A 15,637-nucleotide genomic window follows, 5' to 3' on the forward strand; every position below is an offset into this window, starting at 1 on the left:
AATGTTAATGGAAAATAATTAAGTGGATAGAGAAATAAAAAATAATAATTTTGGAATGATAGACAAATTTAGAGTAATAAATTAAATTAACTACTTAAGGAAGGCAAATTAATTAAAAGAGTGTTGTAATTAAAAATAGAAAGAAAAAAAGTAACACTTAAATCATTATTAATTTAAGTCTTTTTCACACCTTACATTAAATATTCTTTAAAAAATGATAAGTAAATACTCTTAGCAAAATGACCAAAAGACAAAATATTCATTATATATACAATTAGACAATTATTCTATCTCGGTATCACTTTTTAGATTATTAGACATAGTTTATTTTAAATATGATATCAAAGTCTCATAGATTCTTGTGTTGACTATAATTAATTTTTATGTTAAGTCACTCATAATAAACATGTAGTTTTACAATTTTATGTCTCAGTGTTTAATTCTAGGCATAAGTTACAGATGTTAAGACATCACATTAATTATGAATATAGGTATAATTTCTATAAGGTAAAAAAATGTTCTCCATAAATTAGAAACTATGTTAAGTATAATTTTTAAGAAAATAACTCTATAAGATAACAAATTTATGTTCCACCCACATGGGCATATAATGTAAGAGGTTAAATTATTGATTATATGATACCTTAACTTTATTTTAGGTCGTAAATTAGTTTAAGTATTACAAGTGGCAAAAGCACGTTCGTACGTAGTTTAAAATGCGCAGAAGCTATGGTGATTAGCTTCTCGTTCTCGTGAATCGATTTTGTAGAAACAGGAAAACAAATATGTTATTAGTGATTTCGTTAGGCAATTTTCTTGGGGGAAGGTTTTTGTTCCTTAATAAGTTAATATAGATTATAAGTCAACTCTAAAAAGCTTATTGGTATTAGCATAGTATATTAAAGTTGTATTATGTTGGTCTGAGCGAAAAACAAAAAAAAATATTATAGTAAATGATTGCAATGTAAAGAAAAAATTGTAAACATTGAATTTAAAAGAAAGGGTGTAAACAACTGAAATGTAAATAAAGCCATAAAAGAAAATGAATGATTGGAAAAATATATTGGTCAGGGACCTATTTTAAATATGAATTTCTAATATAGATACTTTCCATTTGAAGCGCGAAAACTAGCACACTTTCCTTAAGTCATAAAAACTCACATTTTATTTCAGCTGATTAAAAAAAAATAAAAGCTCACAAACAATTTGTGCAACCATTCCACCGATACAACTAATTTGGCCCAAAAATTAAAATGTATAAAGTCTTACATGATTCAACACTCTTACTTGTGTACCAAGATGTAAATTGATCCAATTAATTTTAGTGTCAATAAATAAATAAATAAATATATATATATATATTAAGTTGAAAAAGATATTTTTGTTAATTTTTAATTTTTTTAATTGTCTAAAAAAATTCATTTGGATATTTGATGAATAAGTTTTTTTCAGTATTTTTTCAAATACTACTTGAAGTAATATTTTTTAAAAATATTAATTTTTAACTTTTTATATGTTTTTATCTTTAATATATTTATCAAATTTTTTTTCTTATCATTTTAGATGAATTATGATTTTATCATTTTTCAATAATTTTATATTTTTTAATTATTTTAATAATTAATTTTATCAAACACTTATAATTTAATAAAATAACTTTTTAACTTTCGACTATTATTTGTCAACTATTTTTCAGTTTTGAGCTAACTTTCGAGTTAGTCTTATCAAATATAATCATACTTTAATCCAAATTTCCTAGCATGAGTTTAATAATATGCTTGACAACCCCTTTAATTTTTTTAACTTGTTTATGTTATTAATTATTATTTGCGTTAATAAAATTATTTGCTTTGTGAAAATAAAAATTATTTTGATAATTAGATAATTATTCAATATTATTTTGATAACTAACTTATAGAAATAAGTTACTTGAGGTATCGTGTGAAAAATAAGTTTGTATAGATGTGTATCAAATAAATTTATTTTGGTCAAAATAACTTATAAGATAGTCAAAGAGCTTATAGGGTGATCAAAATCCTTATCAAACATAGAGCAATGATTGTTATACCCATTTATTAATTTTTCAATCAAATATTGGATCTTTACAAAATCGCAATTTCTTAATACTTGTGGAAAAAAAAATCTAAATCATAAATGCTTCATGCATCGAATCTAACATTTGCCATTAATAAATTCTTACTTTTTTGGAAAAAAAAAATATTTTATTGTAAACTTTAATATTTTATCTAGCATTTTTATGATTTGATTTTTATTTAAAAAATGAGCATTGATGAATAATTTTTTTTTGCTTTTTTGTTCACAATCTTTCATTCCAAGGAAGATGCACTTAATTTATCCACTTTATAGTTCTTTATTGAAACTTTTTTCCATATATAGGCTTCTTGTACGCATTAAAGCCTTAATTATATGTTGAGAATAAATTTGTAAGAATTTTTTTAGATGTGTATTATAGATTATAGATGTGTTATAATTTATCTAAAATTAAAAAAAAAAGTTTATTTTTTAGAAAAATAACAAATCAAATTAGTTACAATGGTTTAAGTCGGGACTTAACACACACAAGTTTTATCAACTCTAATCATTATTGATCTATGTCTTTTTTTTATAAAAGTATAGGTGAGTTGAGTATTAAAAGCTTGTTTTTGAGGGTTAAAACATGTCTCAAGGTTCAATAAATACTTATATAAATACTTACATTAAATATTATTAGCAATATGGAAAAAAAAAACCATATACTATTTGGATAATTTTTTTCTTCCCTCCATATCATTGTTGAGATTAAGCTGGGCTTAGTGGAATCGATGCATGGGTTTGTAAATCCAAATTTAGGTTATACATAAATATTAAAGGTCACCATCAACTATCATATTTAAGCAATAGTGACAAATTGATGTTTGAAAATGTAAATATGTAAATATTTGAATATTTTTTAAGGAGGCTGATACTTTAGTCAATAAAAACATAAAAGTTAAATTCAAATGGCAGCCTAAAACACATAATTATAATTATAGCTAATTATAATAAATATAGCCAATGAAAACGATCCCATAGCACTCTTGATTAATGTATGTTTCATTCTTCAATTTCTTTGTCATTCCAAGGTTTGTATTTATTCTCTTATCATCAATCAAGATACATTTAGTAAAAAAAAAATCAATCATCAATCAACATACCTCAAATCATAGTTTTCATGATGATGCAATAATATCTGACAATATTTTGAGGGTAACTAATTTGCTTATAATTTATGTAATATTATGTAGTGCACTACATAATATTAAGAAAAGATTTATCGATTTAAATGAGAAAGCAATATGTTAGATCTTTCTTTACAAACATGTTTCACCTTTTTCATTTTATAAAAACTAATAAAAAATATAATTTTTGCTGATAGGTCTAAAACTTAAGTTTTAATTGTTTAACCCATAGCCGACCTTGGTATCATGGCATATTATGTACAATATATTTTTAAGGTTCAAAGTTTGTGATATATTGTTTATTACCTAAAAAAACAGTCATGTATTATTATGTATTAACACCAATTTATGCTATTAGTTATTTTTTTTTCATGACTACTTTAAAATGATTATGCCCTACTAAAAAAAACTGGTTTTAGCCAAGAAATTGATATTGCCTATTGTGGTTAAACATTTTCAAAAAATCATGAAGTCATAGATGCAATAAGACTCCACGAGTGGCAGGGCGCGATTTTATCGTGGCAAAAAGTTTTAAATTCACACAATAATATTATATTATAGAAAAAATAAGTTTCTTAAGTCATAAATATTCAAAACAATAATATTATACTTTAGAGTTAACTTATAAATGTAAATATAAATAATTTAAAATATTGAGTGAAAGAAAGAAAACAAACATATAGATCTTATGTTTAGAATTTTGTTTGAAAAAGTTGTTACATACAAGTAAAGTAATAAAAAATAATATCTTAAATGGCTTAAAAGATAAGATACCATGAGTAGTGGTTTTGAATTTATTGGAAATTTATTTTTTCTACGGTGTGCTATAAATACAATTCTAAGCTACTCGTTGATGCACACAATTATCACTTTTCTTCTCATTTTCGTAAAATACCAATATTTTAAAATTATTATTTCATCCGTCAAAGTTGTTGACAAACAAAGATCATTTTTGAAATGAATATCCATATAATCTACACACTATTGAATAATTTTTTTTATGTTTCAAGAATTCATCAATAGGTACACATTCAATATAATGTATGTTTCAATATAATTTAGATACAAAATAAATCTTTTTTTTATGTCGATTTGTGTTTTGAACACTCTTTTTTTTTCCTTTACACCTCACCATCAACCATCCACCATATCTTGAATTTGAATTGGTGTTATGAGTAGCAAATGACTTCTACTCATTGAAATTATCCTTAAACTAACACAGTTTATGAGTAGCTATCTCAAAAAAAGAAAAAGAAAAAACTAATGGACCGGTACGAACCCTTTATTCTAAACTTGCATAATTCTTTATTCCCAAAGTTGCATGATTGAGTTAACTTATATGTAGACTTATTGCACACCAAATCTGCGTTAGAGAGCCAGAATGTATCAGAAATACAAAGGAATGACATTTTAGATGACAAAGACGGTTTCCACACTAAAAGTTAGAAACATAATATTCAAATAACAACAGAAGTCTTATTTCACAATAACATAATGTTCAAACATATAAAGAAAATGAAACATATGGGACCAATATTAATTTATTAAGTCTCACTGTTTCATAAGTAATTGTAAAGAAGCAGAATTGAGATATTAATATACTCAGATAGACCACAAAACCAACCTGTCTAGATTGAAAATGCCTCATTTTTTTTTAAAACAATAAGATAACACATATCTTCCTCCTCAGCTTCAAAACCTTTATACAGCTCTGCATGCACAGTTAATGCAGTGGCTATACCTGCAAACATTGTGCCTAAAACAGATTATGTTTACTAATCATAATACAACTTGTAGCGTTTGGAGTAGGGATCATTTCATCACGAATTAGCGAGACAAAAGTAAAATACATCAGTAATGTTAGAAATGATCATGTCTAAGTTAATTATGAACTCAATTGCTGCAAATATAAGGCAATATTCCTACTCTGTAATTTCAATAATTAAGCCACTAAGTTAACTTAAATAGCCAGAATAAGTACAATGCCTTTAATTATTTTCCCTTTTTTTGTTAGCAAGCCTATTATTCTTAATTGTGTCACTCCAAGTAAAGTAGTTATAACATTCATGGATTTAATTTGGCACAATTTTTTTAATTATAAATGTTGAAGGGGCGTCATGTTTCTTTAATATTTTTGTAATTCTCCTTTTATGCATAATAAAATTGAGAAATATTATTGTAAACAGGCAAATTATCTAAACTACATGTAAAAAAGGAACTGAGATTACCAAAAACCAGAATTGTAATTAAGACCACTAAAAGAACCATAATGTTATTTTTCTGCACATCCAATATTTGCTACTAATGATTCGAGTAATTATGCTTCTAGCATACAAAATACCAACCACAAAAACCCAAACAAATTGTCTCACTCTAAATCTAAGTTGAATTTCGAAACCTCTTTCACCTATCAATCAAGTGATATTTATCTTGACTCTGTTATCATTTGCTGCATAATTTGGTTCCTACAATTAACACCAATAATATGTAACATAATAAAAAAAATCAATTTAATAGTAAAAAATATTTTAATTAGCAAAACATTTTAATAAGTAAATGAAATATACTCAATGTCAAATTGTAATCATAAAAAATAAGTTCACACAAGAAGATATAAAATACTTTCTCTTCTGTTTTTAAAAAACTCAGGTTGGTTTTGATGCTCTTAAACCTATTTGTTGTAGCAAGATTCCCAAATAGCAACTCACCAACATGAGGGATTAAAAACCCAAACATTGATTGAGATCAAGCATCCGTGAATCTAATTTGGAAACAAGCCTATTGAAATCTTGGTTCTGGTTTGCTACGAACATAATTGTGTCATCGTGGAGTGACCAGAACGTGTTGGAGGATTTAATTTGCACCTTCGATGTGATGCGAGAGTTCCATATGTACGAACACTTTACAGGAAAAAAAGAAACAAAGAAAACAAATTAGCCAATAAAGAATCTTGAGGAAAGGTTCATGAGGGCTCGAGGTGTTTGTGCGATTTCTGGTTTTAGTTTTTCTTTATCAAAGTAAGGATAATCTTCCATTTGATATTATTATGCAGAAAAACATGATCAGAACAATGAAACTAATGCCATGTCCATGAAAAATTACGACACGTAATAATAATAAAAAAAGTGGTTAGTAAAATAGATGAAAGCAATGAGGCTGAACAAAAAAAAGAAGCAAGGTTACTTACCATGCACCTGTAATATGGGTTCGATAATGGAAACGATGAAATGATATGAATGTGAATTTTATTTAAAGAATTTGGAAGGAGAAAGAAATGGAAATTCAGGAACAATTTGGTTGACGAAAGATTATGAGTTTTCGAATTTTACATGTCGTTTGCATTATGAGCATCATTAATATCAAAGAGGGTACATCAGGAGCATATTTATGCCTGCAATGAAAATTGTAGGGTTGGCAACGGAATGAGGAAAGACAAAAATGCTGCTTTAATTTGATGGAATGATGTTTAGGTGGGAAGATATGAAGAGTCAAAACCTTAATAGTGTGTTTGGATTAGGAGAATTCATTTTTTTAAGGAATTTAAAATGATTTATGATAAAATAGCTTGTTCGGATAGAGTATTTGAAAGGAAATTTAATTTTTGGTATTTTTATGAATCATTTTGATTGACTAAAATAGTGGGATTTCAAATTCTCTAAAAAAATATAGAATTTGAAATTCTTTTTTTAGAGATGCTCACTCTAACTCACGTTCTTGTTCGCGACTCTTTCTTGTTCAGCACTCACAACTACAGGTGACCAAAGTTTTTACGGCCGATATCGACAGACGTTGACCGAGGTTTTTTCGGTCAGAATTTTTTTGTATGATGTCAACCAAAGCTATTTTTTGCCGATATTGGCTAAGATTTTTTTTAGATGATGTTGGTTAGGGTTATTTTCTCACTCACGTTAGTCATGGGAAATTTTTGCTAGCGTCAACCAATGATTTTTTTGTCGTTGTCATCCAAGTTTTTTCAGTTGATGTTGACCAATGATTTTTTTCTACTGACATCGGTCATGACTAACTTTTGAGTAGACACCTATTAGGGTTTTTCAGCCGACGTCACTAGGTTTTTCCAGCCAACATCAGCCAAAGCTATTTTTTAGCCAATATCGGCTAGGGTTATTTTTTAGCCGATGTTAGCTAGGGTGTTTTGGCTGATGTCAACTAGATTTTCTTAGCTGACTCCGGTTAGGATTTTTTTGTTGACATTGACTAGGGTTTTTCGGTTGACATCTACTAGAGTTATTTCTTAACCACATTAGCTAGGTTTTTTGGTTGATGTTGGCTAGGATTTTTTCTGCTAACACCAGCTAGGTATTTTTGACCGACATCGGGCATGACTATTTTTAGTCGACATCGATCAGAGCTATTTTTTAGCCAACATCAGCCAAGACTATTTTATAGCCGATGTTGGGTAGGATTTTTTGTCCGACATTGGTCAGGGCTATTTTTTAGCCAACTTTGACTAGGGATTTTTCGGCCAATGTTGACCAATGATATTTTTCAGCCGACATCAGGTAGGTTTTATTGGTCGACATCGACCAAGCTATTTTTTAGATGATATTAGGTAGATTTTTTTGTCAACGCCTGCTAGGATTTTTTGGGCCGACGTTGGCTAAAAATAGTTTTGGTCAATGTTGTTCGAAAAGATCCTAGCCGATGTCAGCCAAACAAACCCTAGCCAACATCGGCTGAAAAATAGATTCAACCAACGTTAGTCAAAAAATAGTCCCAACTGACGTCAGCTGACAAATATTTCTGACATACTTTGACCAAAAAAAACTATTTGATGTCAACCGAAAAATAGCCTTGGTTGATGTCGGTTTAAAAACATCGTTGGTTGTGATCAGACAAAACAACCCTAGTTAAAATTATCAATATTTTGTATTTATAAATTATTAAAAATTGAAAATATTTTTTAATTAATATTTCAAAATTAGATTTTGTTTATTTTTTATAAAGTTTAATATTAAAATTTCATCTATTTAAAATATAAAATTGAAATTTTGCATATGGAGGAAATTGAATTGCCCTATCCAAACAAAGAATTTAAAATGAAAGAAATTTGAATTGATTTATCCAAACAAAGCATAAAAAATGAAGGAAATTAAGATTAAAGATATTCAAATTATAGGCATTTCAAATTCTTTGAAATTTTGAAATTCTTGATCTAAACACAAGGTTAATGTTTTTTCCTTGTAAACTGGAAACACACACAATCAGATAACCACAAAACTCACAAAGAACATAAGTAAACAAATAAATCCTAAAAGCAATAAAAATGAAGGACTTTTCGACTTCTCATGATGAAATTGAAACCTATCCTTCAACGACAACATCCATGCCCCGCACTTGACGCGTGAATCATGAGGAGCGATTTGAAAAACTGGTATTATCAACAAGTCTAAGCCTGAGGTCGGCATAGCGCGACAACATGATGGAGATCTGGTGGTCAAAGTGGAAAAGGTGACAAAAGGGAGCGGAGAGGAGCAAATGAGGGTTAGCGACCGAAGATGCACACAATGACGTAAATGACTGTGATTTCTTTTAATTTTTTAATTAAAATACATCTCATTCATTTAAAAAACAAATATTGTAATTTATAAAAGTCAATGTTAACTTTTTAACAATTTACTATTTGATTTGAACATGAGGACCAAAATAATTGATTTTTAAAAGAGGAGGGCTGAATGTCTAAATTTTAAAATAGGAGGACCAAAATTACAGATCGATAAAAATAGAAGGACCAAAATTATATTTTAGTCTTTTTATTATGCGGTCAGGATTGTTAAAGACTTGGTTACAATCATAAAATTTTGTGCCTTTACTAGAAAGTGGGCAACATGATCGGCTTGTTTCCTCGTAAAACTTACTTTAGACTTTGAAAAGGACAATATATTTGCTCTACACTTAGCTAATATAACACAGAGATCTGAAAATCCAGTAGCATTATTGTTTAGACTATTGGCAATTGTCTTGTTACCAGGCTCAAAGAGAACTTGCTCGAATCAAGTGTTGTTGTCCATTCGGTGGTGGCCTGGAAGAGAGCTTCTGCTTCTACCGGTGATGGGATTCTCGTTGAGAGTGTTGGTTTTTGCTTTTAAAAATTTGTCATGTGATCCACGAATAACAATGTCAACACCAACGGAATAGGAATCTTTGAAAAATGTTAAAAATCCTAAACAAAGTTTTCATGTCCCTAATGCTCTTCGGCCACATTGTTGATGTTGCACTTAATTTATTCTTTCAAAAGAAAATTAATTTCAACTCTCACCAAATGTTTTATTAATTTGGTATGACATAATTAGCATAGAATCATGGATTCAAAAGGAGAAAGAACCAATTTAATTCATTCTCACTGGAGCCATGTGATAATACATGTTATAACTTTTGCGAATTTGTATGTTTAAGGGTAAAGATGCGAATTTCAAGACTCCAAAGACAAAGACTCGTATCTTTGTAAAAAAAAAAAATAGTTGTGCTCTGTGGGTTTAAATTTTAAAGACTAGTTTCACATATTCAAGGTATGTTTAAGGGCAAAACTCATATATTTCAGTTAGTTTGTATTAGACAGGTAATTATTAGGGAGTATTTTAATAAATATATATATATATATATATATATATATATATATATAGGCAAGCTGAAGAATCATGACCATGATTAATTTTGTACTTAACATACAATTTTATATACAAAGTCAAGATTGTGTACGACAACAGATTTCATCATGATTATGATATTGTGATATTTTCATCATGGTTGGCTCCAAACTTTTATCATGGTCATATTAATCTATTCGAATCTGATCTTATTTGATTCAGGGTAATCATTTTTATTATTATTTGTCAATAATATATATAGTTATGTTTTTGAATAATTATATATACGAAAAAATGTGACGTACAAATAGTGAAGCAGTAATAGACACCTCTCAAGTTGTTTTACCTCACACTCAAGAATAATTATATGCAGAGAAAGATGTGACGTACAAGCACATTTAGACAAATGTTGAAAGGAAAGTTAAATATTGTTTGTTTAAATAGAGTTGCTTGTTTGTTTAGATAGAGTTAAATAATGTTTTTGTGGACAACACTATTTTCCTTACTAGTCATGCAATTGCTCAAGGAGCTTAACATCTGAGTAATCTTTGCACCATTATTTTCTAGACCTTACATTTGTTTACTGATTGTTCTATGTAAAATAGATATTTAATTAATGTTTGGCTGATAACTTTTTAATTCAATGGTTTACATTAATCACATTATGTTTGAGTTGGTCAGGTTGGTGCTAGTTCCCTTCGTTAAGTCAATCGATTATTGGCTATTAATGTTATTCTATGTGTGACATTATATTTAGTAACCTTTTGTACTGTTTTGAGCTTCTAATGTTTTCTTTGGACTTGTATTTAAGCTTCATACGGATGGTACCAATTAATTTATATATAAAATATTTTTTACCATTGTTAGTTTATTATCAATGTATAGAATAAAAATTACTCAAAATTTCTTTTGCCGTAGGAATATCAATATATTATGAGAGAACTTCAAAATCCCAATTCCTCATGGTGCACCGAATGGGTTCACAATCAGATTTAATGGGAAGAAATCAATTGCCGAGAAAATGTGGCAACGTCAAGCGACTATTTTTTTGTGTAAGAGAACAATCTCATAGTGTATTTACTAGAGAAGGAAATGATTTGCTTATCATTGAAGACTTTTCTCTTTAGGAAGTTTTGCCCAACGAGTACACCATCAATCTCCATACCTTAGATGGTTGACATCCTAAGGTAGTCATCGAAATGAAAAATTATCTTAAGGATAGCAACAACTTTGTCTATATTGTTCTGAAGGAAGGAATGCCGATCCATGAAGTTCCACCAAGGAAAGAGAACTTGCTCACCAAGCTCAAGCTCAACCTCTTCAAAGAGTATCTTGTCCCTGAGTTGATTGAAGACATGCATAATCTTTTTTTTTTGGTTGAACACTATGTGTCATTATTGTTGATGGTTGTTTTTTTGGTTGAACTTTGTGTCATTAGTGTTGGTGGTTAAGTTGTGTTTTGGTTGAACATATGTGTGATTAAGTTATTTTTTGGAGAACATTGGACGTAGTGTACCGACCTGGTTATGATGTTAACTTTAGTTTTTCTAACACCTATTCAATTTGTTTTTGTTCTTTCAATTTTTGTCTTTTAGGTGCATTTTCCGTTTCCTTTTAATTTTTCTGTCAAAGTTCCTAGTTTGACCTCCACGAATGTCTTCGTAGTAAACACATAGATTGATAATAATTTAAAACATATTGGCTCTCCAAAGGTCATTTAAAATCTATAACTAAAATTATTACAATTTAAAAACATAAATTTAAAGAAAAAATATAAATAAATCTAGGCCCGATATCACAACCTATCAAAGTATTAGAAACCATAAGAAAACACATTATAAATTAAAGTTTAAGTCTCTCTTTGAGAATCATCTTCAACATGGTAATGGTACTAAGTCTTACTTGCAAATAGGAATGAACCCAAACACAAACAAGACAAAAAGATATGAGAGTAAGATACATCTCCCATATATAACAAATTAAGTATTTTAAACAATTAAAACAAAGTATCATCACACTAACAAAATATAGTCACATAATAATTTACATTCTCATAGACACACATGCATTATGATGTAGATTCTATTTAAGACTCTATATACATGTGTTATCAATAAAACACTTTTGAAAGAACCTAGAAGAACATGCAATTCCCATATTTTCACGCCATGGAAAACCCGACAACACACTCTCACTAAGATGAGACTACCGACGATGTGTTAGGGTTATCCTCATTGCAAGGATATTCCAACTCATGGGATCAACATGAGTCGCATAGAGATTCCAAACCGAATAACCATAAGGACAGAACCATACTTCAGCTTATTCATGTCATCCCTGGTTAGCTCAGTAACATCTTATAGTAGTAAAGTTAATATCAATTTATTCTTTCTTTTTAATTTCTTATATGTTTTAGAAAATATCTTATAGGAAAATACTTATTTTTTATTACACATATATGAGAAAAAAAAAACTTTAGTGGGGGCAATTGCCCCCATACACAATAAGTGGATTTGTTTCTGAGGTGGCATACCCAGTGCTTAACATTGAAAAATATAAACATCACACAACAAGAAAAAGTAATGTTATATCAATTGCAAGTGATAGCTTGACTTAATTATAAATTAATTAGAATAACATATGTAATATGTATAGGCTTGCAAGATCTTTCCTGAACTTAGTAGTAATCATGTATTTTTTGCCCTAAGCAAGAATAGGAAAGTCACCTACAAAAGTAAAAGGATGAGCGTGGTGCATAATTGATTTGTGAGAGAGTTGTTTTTTTTAAATAAAAAAATAAAAAGAGATGATTTTGCTCACAAAATTAGGAGGTTAAGCACCCACCAACACCTTACATCTTCTTCTCAATGTCCATCTACATGTGCATATTCTCTGATTTGCAAGTTTTTGTCGAATCCTATTGCGTTCGATCTGTAATGCAATGCAAGGCTTCAAATTATCATTGCAAAAACAAAAACAATAAAATTGGATTAAAAAAATAAAGGATTTGAGAGATCGTAGGTGAAGGAAGAAGGAGGTGAGACAACTTTGAGGCTATGTGGAAGAATTGGTACTAAGTCGTGGGAGGAAAGGTCTATGATAGAAACCCTAGGTGTGAGATTAGGAAAAATGCAAAGCACACTAAAAAGAGATAGGGCAAGTCATATACCAAGGCACGCCAATTTTTATCGGAGGTGTGACACCTTCTATCCTAACATGCATATAAATAAGTGGAAAAAACATATAAAATGCAGAATCTAATTAAATCAATTTTATTCAATAAAATAGTAAGTGAATCCACGTGGGTAAAATATTTATATTCACTTTATTGTTGTCAAATAAAACTTCTTAGAAACATTTTTGGCTCAAAATAAGACCGTTCAAGTTTACAAAAGAACTCAAGTTAAGTAGCAAAATAAAATAAAGTTAAATGACACGTTTGGAACATCATGCAATTAAAACAAAAACCTATGTCCCAATGTTACATCATATTAGAGCATTGTGTTTCGACGTTCTCCAACACGAGGTTCCTTAAAGTAATTCTTCTAGTCATTTGCTCCCACAAACACAAGATTTGAGATCATCACAGGATCCAAACACAAACAACACACGAGGAATGAGTTATCACATTCCTAAACAGGTAGAGATAAGCAAAGACACACACACACACACACACACATATATATATATATATATATATATATATATATATATAGTATAAGTATAACAAGCTCAACTTAGCACAATTCATATCATTTTATCACTCATTGTGTAACATCATTTGTCCCAAGGATTTAATCACAAATTCACATTCCACACCTTCACATTAATCACGTGTTCAGAACAACAAATCTCAAGTACAACACAACATTTCACACTCGCACAATTCATTACCCATCATCACGTAGCAAGTCATAGTGATCATTACACATGCGTTATGCAACAGATACACTAAGACCCAATCTTATATGCAATGTGGTACCATGTCAGTACGAGGGAGCCTAGGAGTACATAACAAGACACACCACACAATGAGTATGTCTGGTTACTTTCACTAAATGAAGTTATAAGGTGACCAGTCAGGATCACTCTGTTTAGCGAGAATGCTCCAACCATATGGGATCAATATATACTTAAAAGAACACTCAAACCGAGTGTATTTACCCTAAGGCCTAGACTCTAAAGAATCCGTTAAGGACTCACCTTCTTGATTCAAGTCCAACCCTTAAAACAACTTTTGCTTGTAGACACTACTAATGAATTATACAATACTCATGATCTCATACTTATTTTCAAATACATTTGACATAATGCCCTACAATTTAACACTTTAGGTTCCTAACTTGGAACCCTACACTTTCCTTTTAACACCTCACGTATTGGGCTACAATTTAACACCTCATGTTCCTAACTTGGAACCCTACACTTTCCTTTTAACACTTCACACATTACGCTACAATTTAACACCTCAGGTTCTTAACTTGGAACCCTACACTTTCCTTTAACACCTTGCGCATAAACACTTGTCTCAAGGTAAACACCTGTCGAGTTATTATACAATTCACAACTCAAGACACAAGTAATGTCACATAAAGTATTAACCATACACTTATTTACAACCATATCCCATGTCCACAATTTAACACCTTCCAATGTCACAATCCATCATTACATGTTCTCGTATATCTCACGAATTAACACATGCTCAACTTATCACTTATACTCAATTTCAATCACAATTTATAATATACTAATAGTGTTTCATATATAAACACACATAATATATAAATAATTAAAAACACAAAAATTCTAATCATGCATTTACAAAGTAAAATATAATCAAACAAAATTGCACCAAGGATTCACTAAAACTTTTGAAGAACCTTATAGTTAAATAGACTTTGGCCAATTTTAAAGAATAACAATATGAAACAATATATAAACTCATAGTAAATATTAAAACTAAAACAATAATCGAAAATATCATTCTGTTAGGCTATTCTAATTCCAAATTATAATATTAATTCCAAACTATATATAAAAAACCCTAAAGAGCACGAAAAGGGGAAAATATGAAATCAATATCTCACTCCCTCTTACGGTAAATCTCTCCTTACTTAATTTCATCAATTCATGCTAATTAGAAAATACCCAATTTTTAGGTTTCACATTCAACACAAGAATATATCAATTTCACAATAATTTCGCATCGAGACATCAATTAATTCGTTAAACACAATCAATTCGCGAATAAAAGAATAAGAACAAAATTGAAATTCATAAAACAATCCAAAATAACCCAAATTTTATCCTCTAGGGATCTATACACATGTTCATTCTAATTCCCAAGCGTGAGTAATTCATCCTTTACCTTTAAGCAGACTCACATGTGTAGTCTAGTAGTGACAACGACAGTTCCCTAAGATTTCTCAAGCTTTTCTTTTGGTTGCTCTGTTAGGGTTTCCAAGCGTTAGAAAGAAGAAGAAAAGATTAAATCATCAATTTCACTGTCTCTATGCAAGGGGCATTTTTCTCTCTCTGCATACATTATTTCGCAAATCCCAACAGTGGGAATGTGAGTGAATGAGTTCTGAAGGTAATGTCCAAATTTTGGAATGATCCAACGGTTAATGAGTACGAGATCGTAATTTTACTAATATAAATTTAAGCGTATGCGAAAAAAAAGGATTGTTGGGATGAGAGAAGAGAGAATGAATTTGGAAAAAAGGAAAATCATACAGACGTATTATAACCGTAAAAACTAACCTAATATGTCTCTGTTTATAATTAAGATACTCTGAACTTATTATTTAC

At 29.5% G+C, this 15,637-nt stretch overlaps 1 long non-coding RNA gene across 1 annotated transcript; it reads right to left on the minus strand.

The window, feature by feature from the left end:
* Window positions 1-4,297: 4,297 nt before the first annotated feature.
* On the minus strand, window positions 4,298-6,653 carry LOC106794463 (uncharacterized). The gene is made up of 4 exons (XR_001382505.3): window positions 6,406-6,653; window positions 5,927-6,118; window positions 4,843-4,959; window positions 4,298-4,581 (listed from the first exon to the last, which is right to left on the minus strand). It is a non-coding gene; the product is annotated as an uncharacterized lncRNA (long non-coding RNA).
* Between the last annotated feature and the right edge of the window lie 8,984 nt (window positions 6,654-15,637).

This window comes from Glycine max, chromosome 9 (assembly GCF_000004515.6).
Source record: "Glycine max cultivar Williams 82 chromosome 9, Glycine_max_v4.0, whole genome shotgun sequence".
Classification (NCBI taxonomy): domain Eukaryota; kingdom Viridiplantae; phylum Streptophyta; class Magnoliopsida; order Fabales; family Fabaceae; genus Glycine; species Glycine max.